The 25,590-nt window shown below is 38.3% G+C and overlaps 1 protein-coding gene across 1 annotated transcript in view; it reads left to right on the top strand.

Moving 5' to 3' along the window:
- Positions 1-25,590, top strand: part of LOC131434407 (uncharacterized) — a 1,178,250-nt gene that overhangs the window by 715,463 nt on the left and 437,197 nt on the right. The gene's annotated exons all lie outside the window — the stretch shown is intronic.

Raw genomic sequence — 25,590 nt, 5'->3', positions numbered from 1 at the left:
TGTGGGTCCGCGGGAAACACCCCCAGGCTACGAATACCCGGCGGGTGGCCCGCATGACTAGAGCGACCTTCCGTGGGCGATGATGGTGATGTAAATATAACGAAAAAATATAGAGAAGTAAATATTGCGGAAAACGAAGTAAAATGGTGATATGGGAACGAAATGACTAAGAACGACAGAGATCTAATTAGTTGACATCGAGATGGAGAAGAGACGGGGAGGGGGGAAGCGAAAAGGTTAGTGACAGCAAAAAGATCTTGTTAGTTCCGATGAAGATGGTGGACAGATGAGGAATCGGGATAATCGGCGGAAGTTAGTGTCGAACCTGCAGGTGAAAATAATTCTTAGCCACAGTTGAAATAACGTCGATAAATAGGAGGAACTTTCTAAGCAAGATGTAACAGATTACACTTGTATATTAATGTGTTTGAGGAACTGGTATATCAGAAGCATATATGAACTATCCCGACTCGCCAACACATCCCGAACCGGAACCTCAGTCGGTCTACCTCGGGCCCTGAGGGATTCCAATAGCTCCGATCTGGCGTCGCGATACTCTACGCACGACCACACGACATGCTCGATGTCCTGATAACCGTCGCCACAGGTGCAGAGCCCGCTCTCCACGATCCCGATACGCCGGAGATGTGCGTTGAATGTATAGTGATTTGACATGAGTCGTGACATAACGCGAATGAAATCACGACTCACGTTCATCCCCTTGAACCAAGGTTTCGTCGATACCTTAGGAATAATGGAGTGTAGCCATCGTCCCAGTTCGTCATTCGTCCATGAAGTTTGCCAACTTTCGAGAGTTTTCTGACGAGAAATACTGAAAAATTCATTGAAGCAGATTGGTCTTTCATAAATGTCACCTTGTAATGCGCCCACCTTAGCCAATGAGTCTGCCTTTTCATTTCCCGGAATGGAACAATGCGAAGGGACCCAGACTAACGATATTGAATAAGACCGTTCAGATAAAGTTCTCAAGTGTTCCCGTATTTTCCCCAGAAAATAAGGGGGATACTTTCCTGGCTTCATTGCCCGGAGAGCTTCTATTGAGCTTAGACTGTCCGTGACAATGAAGTAATGGTCTTTGGGCAAGGTTTCAATGATCTCGAGGGTGTACTGAATAGCAGCTAATTCTGCGACGTAAACTGAAGCCGGATCACTGAGTTTGTAAGAAGCGGTGATGTTTTGATTGAAGATGCCGAAGCCTGTGGACCTGTCGATGTTTGATCCATCAGTGTAAAACACCTTTTCACAGTTGACTGTTCTAAATTTATTATAAAATATATTAGGGGCCACTCGAGGGCGTACGTGTTCCGGAATTCCACGAATCTCTTCTCTCATGGATGTGTCGAAAAACACAGTAGAATCAGAAGTATCCAAGAAATGAGCACGGTTGGAAGCAAACGAAGAAGGATTAATATTCTGAGCCATGTAATCAAAATACAAGGACATAAAACGGGTTTGAGAATTAAGCTCAACTAACCTTTCGAAGTTTTCAATCACCAGAGGATTCAAGATGTCGCATCGAATGAGCAAACGATATGAGAGATCCCAGAACCGGTTTTTCAACGGTAAGACGCCCGCCAACACTTCAAGACTCATCGTATGAGTTGATTGCATGCAACCCAAGGCAATACGCAAACAACGATACTGAATTCTTTCCAGCTTAATGAAATGGGTGTTCGCGGCGGATCGGAAGCAGAAGCATCCATATTCCATAACGGACAATATCGTTGTTTGGTACAACCTGATCAGGTCTCCTGGGTGGGCACCCCACCAAGTTCCGGTTATTGTACGAAGAAAATTGATTCTCTGCTGGCATTTTTGTTTCAGATACCCAATGTGACATCCCCAGGTGCCTTTGGAGTCGAACCAGACCCCGAGATATTTGAATGTGAAGACCTGAGCTATGTTTTCACCCCCTAGTTGAAGCTGTAGTTGTGCTGGTTCTCGCTTCCTTGAAAATACAACCAGCTCAGTTTTCTCCGTAGAGAACTCGATACCCATTTGAAGAGCCCATGTGGATAAGTTGGCAAGAGTATCTTGTAACGGCCCTTGCAGATCGCCAGCTTTGGGTCCTATAATGGACACAACGCTGTCGTCGGCAAGTTGTCTCAGCGTGCAAGATGTGTTGATACATTTATCGATGTCGTTTACGTAAAAATTGTATAAAAGGGGGCTTAAGCATGAGCCCTGAGGAAGACCCATGTAACTGAATCGTATTGTCGACAAATCACCATGCGCGAAATACATGTATTTCTCGGACAATAGATTGTACAAAAAGTTATTCAAAATTGGTGAAAGACCATGCTGATGCAGCTTCTCAGATAGGATATTTATAGAAACTGAGTCAAAAGCCCCCTTGATGTCTAGGAAAACTGACGCCATTTGTTCCTTACGAGCAAATGCCATTTGAATTTCGGTTGAGAGCAACGCAAGACAATCGTTCGTTCCTTTGCCCCTGCGGAAACCAAATTGTGTATCTGAAAGTAAGCCATTAGTCTCGACCCAATTGTCTAGACGAAACAGAATCATTTTTTCGAACAATTTCCGGATACAGGAAAGCATAGCAATCGGCCGATACGAATTGTGATCGGAGGCTGGTTTTCCTGGTTTTTGAATGGATATCACTTTCACTTGTCTCCAGTCATGTGGAACAATGTTGTCCTCAAGGAACTTATTGAATAAACTCAGCAAGCGCCTTTTGGCGGGGTCAGGCAGATTTTTCAACAAGTTGAATTTTATTCTGTCTAATCCCGGGGCTTTATTGTTACATGACAAGAGCGCAAGTGAGAGCTCTACCATCGAAAACGGTGTTTCGTTTGTATTTGGTGTCGCGGCGCGGGTGATCTTCTGTTCCGGAACAGAGTCTGGGCATACTTTTTTAGCGAAATCGAATATCCAGCGGTTAGAATATTCCTCGCTTTCATTCGTTGTGTTATGATTGCGCATTCGTCGGGCTGTGTTCCAAAGAGTGCTCATAGATGTTTCTTTTGTTAGGCCGTCTACGAACCGACGCCAATAACCGCGTTTCTTAGCTCTAATCAAGTTCTTAATTTTAACGTCTAACGCCGCGTAATTCCGGTAATTATCAGGTGTTCCATTTTTTCTGAATATTTTATACGCGGAGGCTCTCTCCGCGTTTAAATTTGTGCACTCTTTGTCCCACCACGGGTTGGGAGGACGGATGTTAGTTTTTGCGCCGGGTACACGTTTCGTCTGAGCTTGAATCGCAGTATCGAGAATCAAGCCAGCCAAAAACGTGTACTCTTCCTCCGGAGGAAGTTGTTGAGTTCTTTCAAGTTTCTCAGATATCGAGGTCGCATAGCTATTCCAATCAATATTTCGTGTGAGGTCATACGAAACATTGATTGTCTTCGATGGTTTTGAGCCGCTGGTGATTGATATTACGATCGGTAGATGATCGCTACCGTGGGGATCAGGAATTACCTCCCACGTGCAATCCAACCGTAGCGATGTCGAGCAAAGTGATAAATCCAGCGCACTTGGTCTTGCTGGTGGTGCAGGAATCCGTGTCATTTCTCCCGTATTCAAGATTGTCATATTGAAGTTGTCGCAGATATCATGGATCATAGCTGATCTGTTATCGTCGTGAAGACAGCCCCATCCCGTACCGTGTGAGTTAAAGTCCCCTAAAACCAACGTCGGTGCGGGAAGGAGCTCAATGATATCACTGAGCCACCGATGCCCAACCGAGGCTCTTGGGGGAATATAGATTGAAGCAATGCAAAGATCCTTGCCTTTGATTGTAACATGACATGCGACAGTTTCAATACCTGATATCGAGGGGAGGTTAATTCGATAAAAAGAATAGCACTTTTTGATCCCCAAAAGTACTCCTCCGTAGGGATCATCTCGATCCAGGCGAATAATGTTAAAATCGTGGAAGTTTAAGGATATTTCAGAAGTTAGCCAAGTTTCGCACAATGCAAATGCGTCACATTTCAGATTATTTACTAAAAATTTAAAAGAATCTATTTTTGGAATGATACTTCTGCAATTCCACTGTAAAACAGTGATTAGATCCGTGACCTCGATGGATGATTTAGCCATCGAAGGATACAATCGCTGAGAGAAGGGGCCAATTTGCAGTCAACTGCTTTAAATATGTTTTTACTGTTGGCATGAAAGCAATTAAAATGCTTTTAAGAGGGTCAGAAATATTAAAAGTTGTAAAAATCCAGTCCACAACATCAGAGAACTTGATAAGTCCAGCACCTAGTTGGTTCTCTGATAGATTTTCAGGGACGTTTGTGGATTTTGTTGTCCCGGGAAGTGGTGGGAATTCCATCTCGGAACGGTCGAATGAAGAAAAAAAAAATATACAAAATAATAGTACTTAACTTTTAATCCAACGGGGGCCACCAAGGCCAAGCCCTCGTCGATCGGCGTATCGCCGCTTCGAGGGTGTGCAAAAAACCTCCGAGAGGAAAAAGCACACTCACTTATAATCCGCACAGTATAATCACAATGGCCACTAAAATCTGGCCTTGATCGATCAAACAATCACCGGCTAACGGTACTGTTTCGATCGTCCGCTCACAACAATACACTGCTTCAGTGTATAATGTACAAAAAACCTCTCACAGAAAAAAGCACTATTGTCTATTACACAATAGCGATATAATCTAGTTTTGATCGTCCGGTCACGTTATCACACACGGCACTGGTTTTTTTCGCAGTAAACACAAAGCACGTCCGTTCGCTCGGAAGGTTGAAACGGCAATGATGCCAGCGACCTTATTATTTTTCAACCGGCTTACCTCCTCCTCGACTTCTGGGAGGTCTGGGACCGGCAGTCTATCGTCCTCCGCACGCGTTCCCAAGTTCGTTACCGCGACGCCACTTTCGTATTCCGCCACATCGGCATTGAGGTGTTCGTCGAAATACTGCCGCTACCTCTCGATCACCTCACAGTCGTTCGTGACAAGATTTCCGTTGATGTCATTGTACATATCGGCCTGTGGCACATGGCCTTTGCGCGAACGGTTCACCTTCTCGTAGAACTTCCTTGTGTCATTAGCACGGAACAGCTGTTCCATCGTTTCGCGATCTCGGTCTTCCTGTTGGCGCTTTGTTCTACGGGATACCGAGTTTAATCTGTTCCGCGCCTGTCTGTATCGCCCCTTGTTTGCTCTAGTCCGGTGTTGCAGCTTGCTCGGCCAAGCTGCATTCTTCTCGGCCACTAACTGTTCACATTCGTCGTCGAACCAGTCGTTCCTTACGTTCGGAGCCGCCGTACCTAGCGTTGCTGATGCAGTGCTACCTATGGCAGAACGAATGTCTCTCCAGCCATCTTCAAGAGTAGCTGCACCAAGCTGCTCTTCCGTTGGTAGTGCCACAGCCAACTGCTGCGCGTAATCTTGGGTTACTCCAGCATCGCGGAGCCGCGCGATGTTAAACCGCGACGTTCGGTTTCGACGTTTGGTAGCCACCGTCGAAAGTTTTGAGCGCATGCATACAGCAACCATGTAGTGGTCCGAATCTATATTCGCACTGCGGTAGGTGCGAACATTGTTGATGTCCGAGAAAAATTTTCCGTCGATCAGAACGTAGGTCTATGCCGATTGTTCCGGGTTGTATTCTCGATTCTATTATTTGTAATGATTATTTTACGGGCGGCTTATTAGGCCTACGCCAACTCTCTGTCTCGCCGGAGGATCATCGTGCTTGCTCTGTTTAACGTCCCAACTAGCACTAGGACGATCCCGTTGGTGGGGTTGCCACCTTGGATTTAGCTGGACGGGATGCAGCATTTCATACTCAGCCGCTGGATACCAGAACAGACGCTGTTTGACGCCGCTCCTAACATGGAGTACAGACGCTCTGACATCCTCTAAAGAGGACCCCCTTCCCTGTCAGCATACGACCAAGGTCCCACCGGGGTTGGTTACCCGATCTTTCCTATGAATGCTCGTACCCCAGCCGGCACCGCGGGGAGGTAGGGATAGGAGTTACTGGACAAGAGGCTAAGAGTCACACTGGGGCCTGAATTACGCATTTTCCAGTCGTTTACCAACCCGAAATGAAACAATCATTGAATTGAAGCTGAAAATGACAGCTTCTTTATGTTTATAGGTTGCGTTTGTTGTAATGTAATTGGCAATCATTTCTTTTTATTATATTACAAATATGACCAAGGCAGGCAAGTTTATGGCATCGGTATTTTGGGATGTACGTGATGTAATACTTATCGACTATCTTGAGAAAAGAAATACCATTAACAGTGAATATTATACAGCGTTATTGGAGCGTTTGAAGGCTGAAATTGCAAAGAAACGACCGCATATGGCAAAAAAAATGTTTCATCAAAATAACACACCGTGTCACAAGTCAATCAAAGCAATGGCAAAACTATTTGAAATGGTCATTTAGGGGTTAGCCAAATTTTGTGGTAGGGCACATAACTGTTTCTATTTATTTTACGTTTCGTCTTCGATTCATCAGTGCAGAGCAGCTCAAATTGAGCAGAAACTTTACGTCTGCTTAGCGGTTCAAATTGAACTGCCGAGTTTAGTACTAAACAATTCAATTTGAACTGCTCTGCACTGATGAGTCAAAGACGAAACGTAAAAATAATATTTGAATTGAATTTCGAATGGCTCTCACACCCACCGTATTCGCCAACAGAAACAAACAAACAACTCATATCAACCGTTATAGCATAATAAATAGAAGTCAAATCATATAACCACCACTAGCAACAGTGGTGCTAGATATATTAAGGAATGAGCCATTGTTCGGATCTTAAATCGAGTTTTCTTGAATAACTTTTTCTACAAATGTCGGAATTATTTAAATTTTATTAAACACAGAAGTGATTCGATGATTTGGTCCTTTCAAGGACCAGTATATCGATCCTAAATAAATGATTGCAATATTTTATATTATTTTTTCGGTTACCAAAATAAGTTACACTTATCCGATTCTTACTTTTTGTCGTTCGTAGGAAAACAATTTGCCTACGACTAAAGAAAAGTGAAACAAAAAAATCGCAATGGTCTTCACAAAAAGTTTATGTTTACATAACTTCATATCACAAATTTCCACCACATATCGTTTTCTTAAGAATATATTAATTAAACTTCCTATTTATTTTCATTTGCACTATGTTAATTGATTCAAGTAACCTGGAAAACATCAACTACTAATTAATTTGTTCTTCGTTCGTCGCGTAAACTGTAAATTACAAGGATCCTAACAAACAAATTAGACATTATCGAAGCATGCCCTCGATCAGCAGTGTCCGATAAATTATGTTCACATGTTTTGTTCCATCCCAGAAATAAAAAACCCTGGCGAACCTTTTTTTTACCTCCAACAATGAGGCGAGAAATAATCGCACATCTCAATCTTAGGAACTAGGAGAGAAGCATGCTGCTCAATCCATCCGAACATTTCTTCTATCAATGAATGTACAACATCTTCATTCATAGTACAACAATTATTCCAGCACAGCCTTCGGTACTTGACACCAACGACATCGTTGCGGCACAACACCTGGGCGATGCTTGATTTTTTTGTTTGTTTCGTCGTTGCTGTTGTTGTTGCCATGTTCTAGGACTACCGTTTCACCGCATAGAGACATAATAGGGCCGCTTATGTGGGCTGTCGTTTACTTGCCATGTACGTGTTGCTGAACACAATAAATAACAATTTATAGCTGCAGGTTATTTAGCCTCCCGGTCGGCGGAGTAGAGTACGGGAGGCCAAGAAAGAAAAAAAAACTCGCGCTCATCTGCCAAAGTCCGCTATTAGTATCGAGCTGGAACCGGTGAATGACTTTCCAAGAATATTACGAAGCGGTCGTCTGGCAGAACCTCATCGTCGAGGTACCCCGCCATGCCGATGCCAACTCCATCATTGATGGAGCGGGTATTAAAACGGTAATTAGAGATTAACTGGACGACAGTCGGTGCGATCGTTTCAGTTCGTGCAGGAACACCGCAATGGGCAATCGATAGGAAGATGCCGAGTCAGCAATTATTTGCCCGACGGGCAGTTCTAATGCCATTGATTATAACACAAAATTATGCAAATTCTGCCTTGACCGTCCGTGGTTTGTACTTGGGCGGTAGAGGAGGGAATCATGAGAAAATGAACTTTATTGGTCAAGTACCTTGTGAACCGTGTGTGTATGTGTGTGAGAGAGAGAAAGAGAAAGAACGGTAAGCGAAAGATGAAACAGTGCAAGAACTTTGCACGAATTCCCTGCGAAGCCCATCGCATTCATTGTCTTTCGCAGAGACGGTTCCGCTATGGTGGCCAGAGGCGTTCGATCCCGGAGTTCTGGATCTGGTGGGAACCAACAGCTGGGAACAATGAAGTTTCCCTGTAACTCTCGACCCATAGAACATAAACGATCCCGATTGTCGTGTTCTGGGCGTCTGTGCAAGGCATGGCGGGCTCGATTCGAGAATCAATTACAATAATGATGGCTTTGCTTCGTATGTCTATCCAAAAGTGCCAGTAAAAACGTTGCAATGCATCGTTTAAACTATTCACGCAATCATGTATTAATTACACAGCCGTCACCTGAGAAACGGAATTGCGCTACCTCGAGACTCGAGCTGAAGAAGCAATAAACAAATAATAAACATGCGTTACGATAAAAATAGCCTTTCCGAGAGCTTCAACTCGTAGGTACACACATACACGTAACACTTACCGGACAGATAAACCGGGACTGACCGCCTGTCGCCGCTAACGAGCATCTTGTCGGTAGAATGCAACCGTACAACCTGTCCATTTGCCAAACGACCCAGCTTCGACTTGCTCGAGAATCGAGAAGTGAAGCGGAGTCCTGCTGGTGCAAATGGTCGGAAAGACCGCTACTTTTATATGCCATCCCGGTATGGCACCCGCAGTCGACCTGTCAGGATCGGAGTAGGAATGTATGATCTTTTCTTCTTTTCTTCTGAAACTGGATCTCAAGCCTCTGCCGGGGTTCTTAATAATAGGTGAACAGTTGCTGCAGCCGTTATTCCGTCATTCGATGAAAGGTTTGATGTCCCAAGGAGTCTTTGTGTTGTGATGTGGACGTTACTTTTCTTTAAATCAATTGAAATGTAGCAGTAAACGCCCGTGCGTTTTTACTAGGTAATTGAGGTTACTAAATGTCATTCACACTTGAAAATAAGAAGCTGGTTTACTTCCTTGTATGCTGATCGATACCGACAAAGGTGACATTCGTAAGAAACTTTAGTCCGACTCAAGACATTGTTACAAAAGAAAAAACCCTCTGCATGTACAACATTTATTACAAAATAGATGACATTTGATAACGAAAGTACTAGTTCTGCTAGTGTTGGTTATTCTATCTAATCAGCTTCCTTAAATACATCAAAAAGTTAGCTTGAATAACATTAATTCTAAATCGGAATCACAGTTAAACAGAATTGTAGGAACCAAAGAAAAACCAAAAAAGAGCAATTCTTGGAAAAGGTAACAAGTCCTTCACATACTTCGCTTACGATAGAAATTTTCACAAGTTTTCACAGGAACTAGGGTAACGGCTCCCTATTTTAACTCATTTGTAAGGACGTTAATTCAAAAATCTCATTATGCTTCTAAAATCACTATGATTATTTCATATTTCTGCCTAATTCACCTAGCTCCACATTGAGATTTTATTCACATTTCTTGGAAATTGAACTTATATGCAAAAACAGCTGAAAACACTTCTGATATTAAATATATCCTATTAAACAGCGATTGCGATAGCAATCAACACTAAATATTGCACTAATACACTCTCAGGCTCAAAATGTAAGAATTCTTCTTAAAAGGACCTAATGCCAAATGTGAGATGACACAGGATATTTTTAGAACCAGTTTGGAATCAATTCGACTTATATAAATTATTACGTCGTTTTCGATTCCTTTCGTTTTACATTTAAAATCATACTTTAAGGTAAACGTGATAATATCAGATGCATAGCCACACCCACTTAACAGCGTCATGCTAACATATATCGGAATGAAAACAGTGCTACTAGATTGACCATAATGGTATTTTCATTATAATTTAACAAGTACTTCCAAGTAATATTCGAAGCAGAATCAGTTTTATTGAAATATAAATATCAAAAATATAATTAAACTAATGTCACGGATACAAAAAAAGACGGGTGGGCAATGTCAGAAACTTAACTGGATGTCGTGAATACGGAAAAACTGGCACGCTCCCATCATTTTTCCGAACATAAGTTAGTTGATTGATTGTATGAATTGTGCAAGATTTCCCCAAGAGTGCAAGAGTTTGAAGCGATGCACCTACATTAAAGTACAGATTCTACAACTATATATTCCAAACTTGAAACAATTCCTTTTTAATTTGCTAATACAGGAGGCTAAGTGCGATAAATTTGTAGTTTATTTTTATTGAAGCTATGAAGTTCGAAGATATCTGATCCCTCACGAAATTTCAGTACGAGACTATTGCAATGGCCTGGTCTGAAATGTATCGACGATCTTCGGAATAAAAGATTAATTTTAATAATAATAATGGTAATAATAATAATAATAATAATAATAATAATAGTAATAATAATAATAATAATAATAATAATAATAATAATAATAATAATAATAATAATAATAATAATAATAATAATAATAATAATAATAATAACAATAATAATAATAATAATAATAATAATAATAATAATAATAATAATAATAATAATAATAATAATAATAATAATAATAATAATAATAATAATAATGATAATATTAATAATACAGATTAATCTGTATATATGGCAACCCTGTTTCGCATGGCATATTTTCACACGACCTCATACTAGTATAAAGATGTGTTCAACATCAACACTTTCTCTTTCGCATTGCCGTTCGTAATTGAATGTGTTAGTGGCGGTACAAATTATTTTAATTTCCATCTTGATGAATCTTTTGGTAAGTAAAATTGAAAGTTTAATTAACTCTTAATGATAATCTGGGGCACTAAAAAGGTCTTCGAATTGTCACAATCAACAAGATCTGCATTCAGATCTGAGATGGTTCTCGTGTGTGTCTTGTTTCGGCAACATTTGCTCAGAAAATGGTAGGAAAGCGACAAAATTCAACTAGTTCTTTATGATGATCTTTAACACTGAAAAGTGCTTTGAATGGGCCTTGCTGAATTTTTTGGCTACCTTTCTACCGGTTTTCGGTGCCATCTTGCTGACGGTGTCTCGTGCGTTCAGAGTAGCCTTTTTAACTTAAATGACGCTATTTCTTACATGACGTTTTATACTTGCTACTGGCAGCGGTGTACAGACAGCCCCTTTGCCAAAATTCCTTTTCCTGTTCACAGAACGGGAAATAGTGAGACGACAGGTCCTCGATGTTGCTCTCGTGCTGTCATGGGTTAAATCAAACAGATTTTTCAATAGTGTACTATTGAAAAACTTCTATGATGTTGCTATACACGTTCAAGTTGAAAATTTTCGATTCAATTGGTAGTTAGATTATATAAATCCTCCCACAGATCACTGAGCTATGAGCTTTCAAAATACGAGAAAGGCAAACGCGCCTTATGAATTATCCATTTTGATACTCGTTTATCCCAAACATTTCAGAAAAGTTTAATTTTGAACTATTTGAGATTATGTCACACAACTGAAAATTTTATCATAAAATTGTGATCATATTTCCGATGGCATGTAGCAAGAATTATGTTGATTCATTAGATACAACAGGAGATATTCACGATTAAAAACTTATCACTCTCTCAGAGGGTAAATTTTGAAAAGGCGCCCCATAGTAAAGTAAGTCGTATTCACGACAAAAAAAAATACTTGTTGAATTACCATTATTATTATTTTTGATAACATTATGAGAAAACATGGCAACCTTGCGATACGGAATGAAATGAAAACAAAGCAAATGAATCAAGTGTAGATAGCCATTACGCTGAAAGCCGTTTCGACGAAATCTATTTTACCGAAAAAAGTCATTTTACCTATTGTACAATTGCCCTAATATCGTAATCGGAATCGATTAAAAAAAAGACATTTGTTTATTTGTTTGTTTGTTTGAAGCAGGGAAAAGCCCACTGAAGCTAAGCATCACCAAATTTTAGCTCAATCTCCAGCAGGCATAAAACCTCTCATCTTTTGTAACACCTGATTATAATTATCCAAATGAAATACATTTCCTTAAATTACATTGGTTACTACTTCACACAGCACCATTCTTATCTCTAATATTAATACTAATAACTAGAGAGAAATAATCTTAGAAACGAATTCTTTATAGTGTTAGAGTTAAGTGAAAATCTAAAACATTTGAGCAACGATTAAGCAGACGGCGCATACTGACGAAAGGCTCGTTGTGACCGTAATTGGTTCTAGCAAAAGGAAGACGGAGAAAAGTATGAGTTCGAAGAATACGACGGCGAATATCGAAGTCTAGTGAGCGTAAGAGTTCAGAACAGTTCTGATTCGAGATTGAAGCAGATCTGCGACGAAAGTTGCCTTAAATACGTCGCTACGAACAGACAACAGATCGAGACATATGAGCTGGCAACGGTCTCGGTATCTCGGAAGATTCAGAGGATCTTTCCAAGAAAATTTACGTAGCACTAAACGAATGAATTTATGCTGGATGGCTTCTATTCGCTGAATATCATTTTGATAATAAGGTGACCAAAGAACAGCTGCGTATTTGAGTGTAGAACGAACCAGAGCACAATATAGCGCTTTTAGGCAATGTATATTCTCGAAACATCTCGTAACACGAAAAATAAATCCGAGTAACTTAGAGGCTTTGTTGATTGTGTAATCCACATGCTGCTTGAAGTTAATTTTTGAATTCAGGATAATTCCTAAGTCTCTAACGAATGATTCTCCTTTAAGAACGGTTTGTGAAATAGAGTAGTCGAATTTAACTGTTTTCGTGTGAACGACATAATTGAGCATTTCGAGGCGTTTATAGTCATTCTATTTACTCTGCACCAACTTGTAAAGATGTCTAGCTGTGACTGCAGGAATATAGTATCATTAGTAGTTTTGATTAGATGGAAGAGTTTGAAATCGTCAGCAAAGGATAATTTCCTGCATTTTAGTATTTAAATCATTTAAGTAGAGCAAAAATATGAATGGTCCTAGATGACTAGCCTGTGGAACTCCGGAGCTGACAGCAAACGGTGATGTAAAGCAGTCACCAATTTTCACTGACATTTTGCGCCCTGCTATGCATGATTAAGGATGGTAATGATGGTTTTGAAATATCTAATATTTAAAATAAAGGGTAAATTCATTTCATAGCATCTAATCCAAAGAGACTACTATCTTGATTAATTTTTTTAGATTGATTCATGATTCTCAGATTGGAATTTCCAAAAAAAAACTTGTCAAAATTATTTGCTATTAAACATCAAAGCATTTGCTTTGGTTTATTTACCAGGTTTATGTTTGTAGTATTTTCCGTTAACTGAATGGAAATGAAAAAATATCTAATGCGGCATAGGCGAAATTTCCATTTCGGCGAAATTATCCTTTTGACGTCGTAACGTTTTTCGCACTAACTTTTCTCGGAGTTGGCTAGACCGATGTTCACAAACTTAGTTTCAAATACTAGGTTCTGTGGTCCCATACAAAATTCCTGAATAATGTTTGGATTTTAAAATTTGCCTACTAATTTTTCTCTGAGATCGCGTGTCCGAGTTTTACAAACTTAACTTCAAAAGTAGGGCCTTATGGTCCTTCACAAATTTTCTGAATTTGACCTGAATCTAACTTCCGGTTCCGGAGTGTTATAGTGATTAATGCAAAAATTCCATCATACTACTCAGCTATGGAGGCTCCGGAAATAGTTTTCATATTTTCCCAAATCGATCTCACTCACTTTTCTCAGCGATGGATTGAGCGATTTTCATAAATTTGGACTCAAATGAAAGGTCCTGTGGACGGAATCCCTGATTTTCATTAGGATCCGACTTTCGGTTTCGGATTTATAGGGTAAAGTATGTTAAAAATTTCCAAGGGGCAAAACAAAAAACGTAAGAAAATTTCTAAATCGACAACAATACTACTTCATCTATCAGTACAAGGTTATTAGTAGACGTTCAAACAAACCGAGTCCGGTTATTCTTTCAAAAATCGAAGAAAATTATTTTGAAGAATACCACAGTACTATATATGATAATATGATTGATATTAGCAAAGCATCATTGAACCATAAGGTGGATTAAAACAGACTTTCAAACGATTTTTGACACAGTTCTAGTACGCAAAATTTCAAATTCAAAATATATGAATCGAGGCTTTGCCAAATGCTACCGTTCAAAAGGTACCGCGGTTTTAAAACGAAAATTTACTAAAAACTGATTTTTATGCTGTCTTTGAATATTTTCAGTTTAATAAAATAAAATGCTATTAAAACTTTTTTAAATGAATCGTAAATCAGTATTTCTTATTGTGTAATTGTAATCATCAAAGAAGCAAAGTCTTGGTCTTACATTCCTTTGTGGAATTCAACCTTCTGTTTCAAAAGTCCTCGCTGCCAATTTTTAGCGTGCAGAACCGTAGCAGAACCGTGGTGTTACGATCCCATTGACACTAAGGATCCTTCCAGGTCTGGGTCTGAATGATGAGAAAAATCAACATTTTGCGTTTTTTTTTCAGAGTTATTGTTCAACAAAATAAATTCGAATGTATTGCATGATAAAAAGCATAATTCTAATATTTTGTAATTTTTTCGTGGAAAAATATTGAGAGATAAGTTGGCGAAGAGGTATTTTTGAGAACTCTTCTTGAAAATCATGATTTGCGGTGTCCACTGCATCTCAGCGCAGACTAATCAGAAGTGAACATATCGAAGCAGCATAGTAGAGTAGGAGTTTATTTCTATACCCAAACTGTTTGATTTTTTTTAACATTTTTAAAAATTTTGGTGGTTGTTCAAAGTGAAAACTACGGTTTTTCACGAAAAAATCCACCATTTTGTAGCTATAAAACCTTCCCAAAGTAATAAACAACAGAAAGGAAAACGTTGATTTTTATATGTAGAAAGTGTGTGCAAAATTTGAACAAAATTAGTGCAGTAGTTTTCGAATGACGATGAACACGGGCTTTCAAAACCTGCTTTTGGGAGAAACGCGTTTAAAGTTTTTTGTCTGTAAAATCAATGGAAACAGTTTATTACTCCAGAGAGCCCGCAGGGTCTAACATTTTCTAAAAATCATATTTTTATTTTATAATTTGTTGTAATGAAACATTTCAAGAATGTTTTGTCAAGTTTTCAAGTCAATCGAAGCAGAAATCTTGAGCCTGTGTGCCGAGCTCTTACTTCTTCGCAGTATAAGATATGCAAAGATAAAGGCCCATGACTTGCTAAGTTTCATTCCGATAGGCTTGAAAATTTCACAGAATATTCTTGAAATGTTTTACTTTAAGAAAATGCAAAATGCAAAGAAAAAAATAAATGATTTTTCAAATGTGTTAGACCCTACCCGCCCCTTAAAGCTAGGAGCTATCCCTTGGTCTCGCATTAGAAGGTTTGAAAGTGACAAATTGGATTCGTGAAACGATACATTCAGTGCATTTATAAACACATATTTGCTCCGGGTGATGCAACTTGGTCTGGCTGACTAGTACTTCTGCAGTTATGATGAAGTCAAAAAATGTATCGATTCGAGAAATGTGGCTACTTTGAATGTTGAATTTGTAACCCTTTTTCAATAATGTTTCAAATTTAGAGAAAAAAACGACACGAACCCATTTATGTGCCAAATATTTTAAAACAGTTTTTCTTCGGACACGAGAGCATTTTGTGATAAATTTTGTGCTTCAATCTTTTAATCTTTTAAGAAGTGTTTTTCACTAAACCGCCTAATTTTGAAAGACTATAACTTTTTGTTCATCATTGCTATAACATATGACAAAATAAAACCAATCAGAAATAACTTTAACGAGATAATTGAATTTTAAGTTTCATTTTGAAATAAATTAATAATATAGTTTTCAGAAACCATCTCGGGACCGTTAGTATTCAGAAAAAAATAAATTACAACCTTTTCTGTTTAAAATTTCAAGTACATCTATACAATTAGGTCAACAATTATTAACATGATATTTTTAAACAACTATCTCATTTCAAACGGTTATAACTTTTTGTCCACTATTTCTCTAACTTGATCTTAAGTGCCATAAACTTTTTCTTGTATTAGCTACAATATATTAAAATATGGAATAAATTAGGACAATTTTTTAGATAGTTTTGAAGGGTGATTTTTTTTCTGGTATCTTTTTGGCAACACTATTTTTGACAGATCACGCGTCAATCGTGCTTTATGTCATTCTCAAACTTGTTGATTTTAATCTATAAATTATTCATGAATCGACGTATGAACGCTTGCAAATTGTTGAATTTCACTATCAAAATACATGCTCGTACAAGAGATTAAGAGATCCACTTTTCTACCGAAAAATTGTGTTCAGCGACGAAGTTCATTTCTGGTTGAATGGATACGTCAACAAGCACAATTTCCGTATTTGGAGTGAATACCAACCAGAAGCAGTGTTGGTGATTGCCGAAAATTTGACAGAAGCTGCTATATTGCTATCTATATTGTATACAACATTTTCAATCTGGTAGTAGATGCTACAAGAACTCGAGTCTCTCAATGCATGAACCGTGAGAGAATTTTACTACATTTCTTCGCTCCACTTCATACTCTGAGTATTTCACGCCCTTAAAAAAAATTTACAGTCTGATAATGATCGTTGCTGTGTGGAATTTCCCAAGAGAGAATCGCAAATTGACAATTATCGCAGAAAATCGAATCGATGATTCAACTTGATGATTCTCATACTAGGTTGCAATATTTCTTATACAAAAGTTATATGCACATAGTTAGAATAAGCGGCAATAGTAAAATGATTCTATCGAAATTATGAACTGCCTGTATAGAATCGGATCGCGAAACGAGAATAAGCGACCGTTTGTTGCTTCAGAGAGGATCACAACAGCAGCGTGCTAACCTTTGATTCTCAGAAATGTCATCGAGAGAAATTCGCTCTCGCACTGGTGTCGATTTTATGCTAAATGAGCCATGCCGGGTTTTTGTTGTTGCGATGGTATCCGTCTCTCTTTGATGGCACTGATTCAATCGTTTGAAGAGTTGCCAGTGAACGTTCGTTGATACGATAAAAGCCATCCTTGACCAGAAGTATTGCAAGAACTATCCATGCCATATAAAAAATTAACTGGTTGGTGTGGATTATGGGCCGGTGGCAACATTGGGCGCGTTTAAAGTTGAATGGCGAGCGCTACCGTGTGATGATCTACGATTTTATGCCCAATATGAAAGAATTGGACATGCCTGACATGTGGTTTCAACAGGACGGTGCCAACACGGTTCAACACGGCACGTGAAACATTGACCAAATTGAGAGCCGTCTTCGTTGAACAGTTCATCTCACGTTTTCGGCCCGCCAATTGGCCGCCTAGATCGTGTGGTTTAACGCCTTTGGACTATTTCTTTTTCTACAAGGATAAACCATCTACGATTGATGCACTAGTACACACTTAGAAAAATCGTGTAAATTTACGTCTTCATGGAAGAAGCGTTGTACTTCACTTTAACTTACAGTTCAAAGCATGTAAAGATAATTTTTATCTATAACTTCTCAGTTAATTTAGCTGAAGTTTACATCGATATCGACACAATAATTGTTTTTACGATTTAATAGATGTAATACTGTGCATTATTTTTTCCAAGAGTGCAGCCAATATTGAAGCACTTATTCGAGAAATATCGGCGATATATAGGAAAGAGTGTTCCAAAATTGGACCTTGCGCATGGGCCAACATTTGCATGAAATCATCTTCAAACGTTCAATTATATTAATATTAATTATATTAATTATTGATCGTTCTATAGAATCCGATGAAAATTTCGTCAATTTTCCAAATGTTTTGTTTTTTTTTTTTGGAAATTAAATCCTATATCTCTTAAAGAATCACCTTTTATTTTTTAACCAAAATAATACAACAGTTTTTTACAGTATACGCATTGTCCATATAGCCCCTCCAGTTACCTAAACATTGCCGAAGACACCAAGTCAGTCGGATTAACCGTTTTTAGGATGTACACTTTTCGGTTGTGAATCTATATAAATTGCGACGCTTTTTTTAATGTGCTTTTATCCAGACTTAAAATTACATGACTTTTTCCGTGCTGCGTATGTTTCTGAAAATGTCAAAAAAAATGTTGCTTTGGTCCATCTAAAAATTAGGTTAGAATCAAAATTAGAATAAAAAAAGCTTCAATGGAATTACTATACTGTTTGTTATTCGGTGCGAACGGTACATAAAGCACATCTTTCAACTGACTCTGTCAGGGGTGTCTGCCGAATTGAATTAATACTGACGCTAGCTGAATGAAAAGGCTCTCTATAAATATTTGCGTCATTGCATGTTCACTACCAATAAGACTGGGCTAATGAAATCACACATACAACAAACAGAATCCTGATATTTCAACGGAAGAAATCTTTGGGATCGATTTGTACTGGGCTTGTGATCTTGAACTTATGATCTTCACACTTATTCGTTGGCCTGAATTTGTGACTTTTGATGTGTTTAGATATGAGTTGTATTTTTGGATTAAAGTCAGAGACATAAGCAGCTAAACATGAATACGAATAAAACTGATACGCTTCCATTCCAAATGTATAATAGCGTATTTCAATGAATGAAATTATGCTTGGAATTATTTTCGTGGCCCTGAAATGGGCCGTATTCTTTAATATAATAAATTTTTTTAAATGTTTGTAGATGAAAAAAAAATTACTCTTTGTTGGGAATGAACGGTGCCTCTGCACCGTTCTCTCGCCTGGTTTCTTGTGAATGCAGGTTCTTTCGCCAGAAGAGTAACAAATCGGTACTTCCGTGAGCTTTGCAGAATGCGAATCAGCTCGTTACTAATGCTGGAAAGGCCTCTCATTTGCGTCACTACACACGCCAACACCAAACGTTACTCGTTAGTTAAGCTTAGATCCGATGTGATTGTAACTTCAGTTGGGATGAAGCAATGCAATGCACTCTTTGATTTGTTACTCATTTGAATTGGAAAACTGTTAGAGTTGTGTTGTTTTTGTACACATTGGAACACAACATAGCATCTGTCAGTTTTTTTTCTTTTATTATGCTAAGTACATCCGAGACTATTTAGGATGTTTCCAATCACCAAGAAAACAGCTTTGTTTAATTACATATTTGACCGCCTGGTGTCACGGCAACCAGTTGTGAAATGCGGAAACCAAGACGTAACAGCCTCAATTGCACAGGAACTGCACGAAGCGCTGCTTCTTCTAATCGAATTAACTGACCTGTCCGGTACCGGATGATTGCATGCAAATTGCTACTCTTCATTGGACTGACTGTCCGGGGCTGGATGGCCATGCGAGCATGTCAATCGAAGCATGTTTATGAGGATGTGACCGTGACTAATCACTTAGTCAAAGCTCGTCCTACCCGTCGTTTGCGCTTGCGAACGAGACAGTTGACGCGCGGGTGCGTGTGTGTGTTCCTAATGTGTCACTTCGCCGCACCGCAGTCAGTCTAGTTTTCTCGGGAACCTGTCTTCGATTGAGCCCAGCCCTAACCGGGATACGATTTGAGGCCGCTGATAACCGCCTAACACGATGATGTACGGAGTGGACCCCAGGGCGGCGGAAGATCGGCGGCTTGGACGAAGGCGGCAAATGATGAATCGCCTCGGGTGCAATTAGAATGCGATTATAAATTAGGTTTCGCGAGCGGTTTTTGCATCGCTTAAAAGTGGTACAACTTCGGCCAAGTCCACGCTACGCTGGTCAACGGGTGTAATTAGAGTTGTTTGTTTGTTTGTTTGTTACATGCGAATTACAGTGATTTGTTAACACTGACTTTGTAGCGTGTCTCAGGGACGAACGCTGGCTGAACTTTCACAAGTTTTGAAAAATTGTGTTTTCAAAATATCAGCTTCTTAGGAAATTTTCGATTGCGTGCCGTGAGGTGAAGACTAATTGATGAATAATGTTACGGTAAAAGGTGAAACACTAACAGGATGTCGAAACTTTAAAATAAAACTTACACCACTCTATCGATCTAACGAAATGAAACATAGCAGACCAAGATTGTAATACAGTATCGACAAATGACAAAAAAAAAATCAACAATTAAAAACAAACAATCTGGTTTGATAATACATATTAATACAAATGAATTAGTTGTATAAATTATTCAAACAGAAAAATTGCGTTTTGAAAAACCGTTAGTCAGGCAATATACTAAGTTTAAGTATTACTTTGAACCTATTGAACTCTCTTGAAATGCTAACTTCATAATTAAAGCCTGACTAAAAATAAAATTGGTATGCCGCTTACACGCCTGTAGTATTAGAAACTGAATATTTCTGACAGTGGTTTGCTAAGTGGTTTAATTCTATAGAAAACAACTATGACCAAAAGAAACAACGCCGACTTTAATTTCTTTGTGGAACATCCACTAAGGCAGTAAACATACGAACGGGCACATGAAGAAAAATTCTGTGACCAAATGCGTGTACACGTGGCTAAGGAAACAGTACATCGCATTGAATCGCTTCGCTTCGGTCCGCGTTCCGCGCTCACTCTGAAATCAACCTAAGGGTGAAGCCAGAGAGAAAGCGACAAGCGACGCGATGCGAAACTTGACAGATCGAACGGAATCGTGCGGCAGAGCTCCGTACACTCAAGTTCAGCAGAAAAATGATAAGCATGTCAGAATGAACTCGATGCGTTTCAAAGCGCACTCTGAAATACTTGTCATTTTTCTGCTGAACTTACTGATCTGTCAAGTTTCGCATTGCGTCGCTTGTCGCTTTCTCTCTGGCTTCACCCTAAGACGACACGTTGGAAAAAGTGAATCGTATTATATTTCTAGGTTCGGTTAGGCACCTTCCTCATTTTGAAGACATGGAGGCCTTTACTTGTCAGTCTGCTGGACTAGACGGAAAAACTGACCTTCTTGGCCATGTCTCGAATCAAAAGGTTCGGATTGCGCTCGAAGTAATCCCTCACCTATGTTACGTTTACGGGGTTGAATTTCATTGATTGTCTTCCAAGGTCAGCTCGCCACTGGATCTTTTTATCACACGGGGCACGGTTGAGTTAACGATTTCCAACTGTCTTGCTATGAGAAATTCCACTTGGAATCGGCTGACTGTTAGCACGATTCCCGTTGATTTGCATGATACTTTGCATGTGTATTGGTTATAGCAAATAAACTATTTTTTACCGGTCTGAAGATTTTGTTTTACTCAAGACTAATTTTTAAAAAGGGCGTATGTGTTTTTAGCCACATTATTTTCAAACAATTATAACTGGAAATCTATATCAAAGCACATTTTTGAAATACAATGCGTCAGTGTGAAAACTAGCATCAGCACACTATAGTATTCAGTGAGTGTGATTTAAGGATGGGAAAATATAATTGTTGTAGACTTTTTCGTGATAATGGAAAACCTTGTTTATCTAAGTATCGTACAGTAACAGATAGTATGATTGAACACTTTGCCCTCAAGCAGTGCGCAATTACTGTAAATACTACTATGCATTTTTGCGATTCATGTCAATTATATCCATTTCGACCTGTGTCTGTTGAAAGTTCATAGCAACAGCGACATACCAGATTCGACAGCTTCGTCAGCAACAATCGGGAGTAATTGAGAAGAAATACCGCTAGCTACATCGAGATATGATTTAGAAGAAATACCATCAGCAACTTCACTCGTCTCAACATCCTTCCAACACAGTGATCTAGTGGATGATTATTCCACAAATCGAATGTTGAAGTGTTTGATAAAGGTATTTCTGGAATTAATGTAATTAGAAACCTCGGATCTACAACTATCACCAAAAAAAGTATTTCGAAATCGTTGAAAGCATCTCGAAACAACTATTCGACCAAGAGATGATAAAATACGCATACTGTCAATTTTACCCAACTCGCGGTCTGTTCCAATGAAAAAATTTAATGTGAATAAATATACGGTCTCACTGGTATTGGCTGTTCTTAACAAAAAATGTGGCCGTCCATTGAATCTCGATATAAAACCTGAAGTACTGCAGTTCTTCAACGCCAATGATATGAATATAACTATGCCTATGGCAGTTCAGAAACGGGTTTTGCTTTCAAGTCTTAGAGAATCTAAACACCAAATTTCATTCGGTACATTTGCGGCATTAAGATCATTGTAAATTTCTCAATACTACAGATTGTCATAATGTGTTTGTACAATTCGTGAAAATGTTGACTTAATGCTTCACAGCCTCAAAAAATGTTCCTTTCAAATTGAATGTAAAGCGCCTTTGGAAAAATTACTTCACGAATTCACCGTTAAGAACAAATGATTGTTATCTCCGTGAGAGTAAGAAATGCCCTACCTCTTCAATTCTTGAGTAAAGCTTACTTGAGGAACTTGAGTAGAAGATTGTAAATGATAACTACCGATAGATGCAATCTAGAAATCGTAACAAAAACAAGTTGATGATTTTGTAGGATATTTAATAGAAAAAATGTAACTCACGACTATACTACAAAAAAAATCTCAATTTTTTAAAAACACAAAATTTTCATTAACTGAAGGAGAAGTAGTTGTAATTTGCGATTTTTCCGATAATTATTCATTCGTTTTTCAATATGCTGTTCAAAGTCGTCATTGGAGCAATGATCAATGCAACGATTTAATCCATTTGTAATATATTATAAAGAATCAGAAACGATTAATAATTTGAGTTTCGTTATAATATCAGAAGTCTTGAAGTATGACACAATTGCTGTGTGAAGCATGACACAACAGTTGGTTTGCAAAACGACAATTCTCGGTAAATTTTTCAAAAGGGCGTATAAGCAAGTTACAGTTTCTCTTTAATCACTCTCTCTTTCGATTATTGTGGTGTGATTACAAAGATTTTCTTTGATATCACTATTCTGTTTGAAAGTCGAAAGTTTCGGGTATCATTTCATGCAAAGAGTAGAGTGATAAACGTGGAAACCGCTTGGTAATTAATAGAAGAGAAAGTAAACAAAAAGAAACTGTCACTTGCTTATACGCCCTTTTGAAAAATTAACCGAGAATTGTCTTATTAATTTTTGCAAATTCTATCTTCAAAATTGTACTTTGCAACTTGAATACAGCCGCCTTGGTATTGCTTATGGAAAACCGCAGTTAATTCATAAAAAAATAAAAAACAAAATATATTATATAAGGAATAACATTTTTCACAGAATATGTCCACTGATTTGTAAAACAACTCTAGTTAAATGTTTTTTATTTTGGATAGCGCATGCATTACTATAAAGAAATATTCCTAGTATTTCCTATACTTTCGTTGTGTGTTATAAAATTTGATATTGGACTTATTCTTATTATGATCTATATTTTATTTAATCCCAATTTTAATCTATACTTGTTGTTCACCGGAGTTGATATCGTGCTTTTTAAGAACACAGTTTCAGCGAGTCAATGTTATTCGTATTCACGTCAATCCGGATATGTGTCTGACATTACCCACTCGCCTTTTTTTCTTCGTCTTAAAACTGTAAATAAATGAAAACAAAAGCTTTGTACTAGAGATGGTAAAATACCTGAAACTCGACCCGAACCCGTACCCGGCGGGTTTTTGGTCGGGTACGTGTAAACATTTTTATTTTTCATCGGGTGCGGGTAAAAAAATTTACTGCTCACTCGAGTTCGGGTCGAGTAAGGGTAAAGTTTTTGCCTGCTCATATAGTAAGGCTATACAATCATTGCAAAAATCGACTTTTGAATCGAGGCCCGGAGGACCATTCGACTCAGCTCGACGAGCTGAGCAAATGTCTGTGTGTATGACAAATATTGTCACTCACTTTTCACAAACTCAGATTCAAATGAATGGTGGTCATGGTCTTATGGCGATGGCGAAACGAGCTGCACATTTTTATAAAACTGTGGTATTCATCAAAATAATTTTATTCGATTCTTAAAAGAATAACCGAAATCGGTTTGTTTGACCGTCTACTGATAAAAACTATCAATTTGAAAAGATTTGAGGTCGATTTAGAAAACTTTTTAAGGTTTTTCCCCATTTTCAGTGATGGTATACAATTTTTAACCCACTTTACTCTGTATTTCCGGATCCGGAAGTCGGATCCCCATGAAATTCAGGAATTACTTCCGGGACCGAAGGACCTTTCATTTGAACCTAAGTTTGTGAAAATCTGTCGCGCCATCTATGAGAAAAGTTAGAACACTTTTTTTTTGCACATTTTACCCCATATCTCCAGAACCGGAAGTCGGATCTTAATAATATTCAGGAATTTTTTATGAGACCTCAAGACCTTTCATTTGAATCTAAGTTTGTGAAAATCGGTTCAGCCATCTCCGAGAAAAAATAGTGCAAAAAAACGTTACATACACACATACGCACATACACACACAGACATTTTGCGTACTCGACGAACTGAGTCGAATAGTATATGACACTATTCAAAAGTCGGTTTTCACAGTGATTGCATAACCTTTCTATATGAGAAAGGCAAAAACGGAACACACTTCGATTTTTCAGCATCGATTTAACTGATTTTCACGAATTATTAAATTAAAGATCTCATTGTCTTTAAATATACTGTGCAATTTCATCCAGATCCGACTATCGGTCCTCGAATTGTACGGCAATGAGTGCCAAAATATTAAAATCGTCATTCAAAATGACGATGCAAACCTTGTACGAGTCGGCACGTGCTGGTACTAAAGAAAAAGAAAACAACACCGGCTTTGATCTGTTCGCAGCATTAAAATCTATATTTTCCTGGTGAAAAATATGTAAATTTGTAGATCTTTCATTCAATTTATACCTACTTGTTAGTGTTATTACAAAATCAAGATAACGATGCTTTTCTATTAAAGTACACTTATTGCCTTTCTCATATAGAATGTTTATACAAATACATTTCTAAGTGTTCTATATCATTCGACACAGTTCATCGAGCTGAGCAATGTCTGTGTGTGTATGTGTGTGAGTATGTGTCAAATAATGTCACTCATAGAATAAAAAATCCCACAGGTTGCTATTGAATTTCATCATGCTTTCATAGGGTAAAAGGGGGTTTACAATTGCAGACCGCCATTTAAAGCGACGATGCAAAAAAGGATAAAATTCTTATAGATTTGGCTCAAAACTTATTTAATTTGTTTGATTAGTTACTTACTAAACGAACTGACTTCGGCTGTACTGGTTCCTAGTACCCGGTTCCAGAAGTACCAAAAATAGTGGTCAACACTCTAAAACGAGACTCACTCAATTTTCTCAAAGATGAATTGGTCGACTTCCACAAATTTATGCTCAAATAAAAATTCTTATAGTCTCATTGGCTACTGTTTAATTTCTTCCGTGTTCGACTTTCGGCTCCAGATGTATAGGGTAAAGTGTGTTTAATCATTTAGTGCGACGATGCAAAATAAAGAAAAATTCTTATTAACTTGACACAACTGACACAACTACCCAAAGAATTCTTATTGTATTAATTTCTTGACTGAATCTT

This window comes from Malaya genurostris, chromosome 3 (assembly GCF_030247185.1).
Source record: "Malaya genurostris strain Urasoe2022 chromosome 3, Malgen_1.1, whole genome shotgun sequence".
Lineage (NCBI taxonomy): Eukaryota > Metazoa > Arthropoda > Insecta > Diptera > Culicidae > Malaya > Malaya genurostris.
This window is presented reverse-complemented; position numbering and strand designations above follow the sequence as displayed.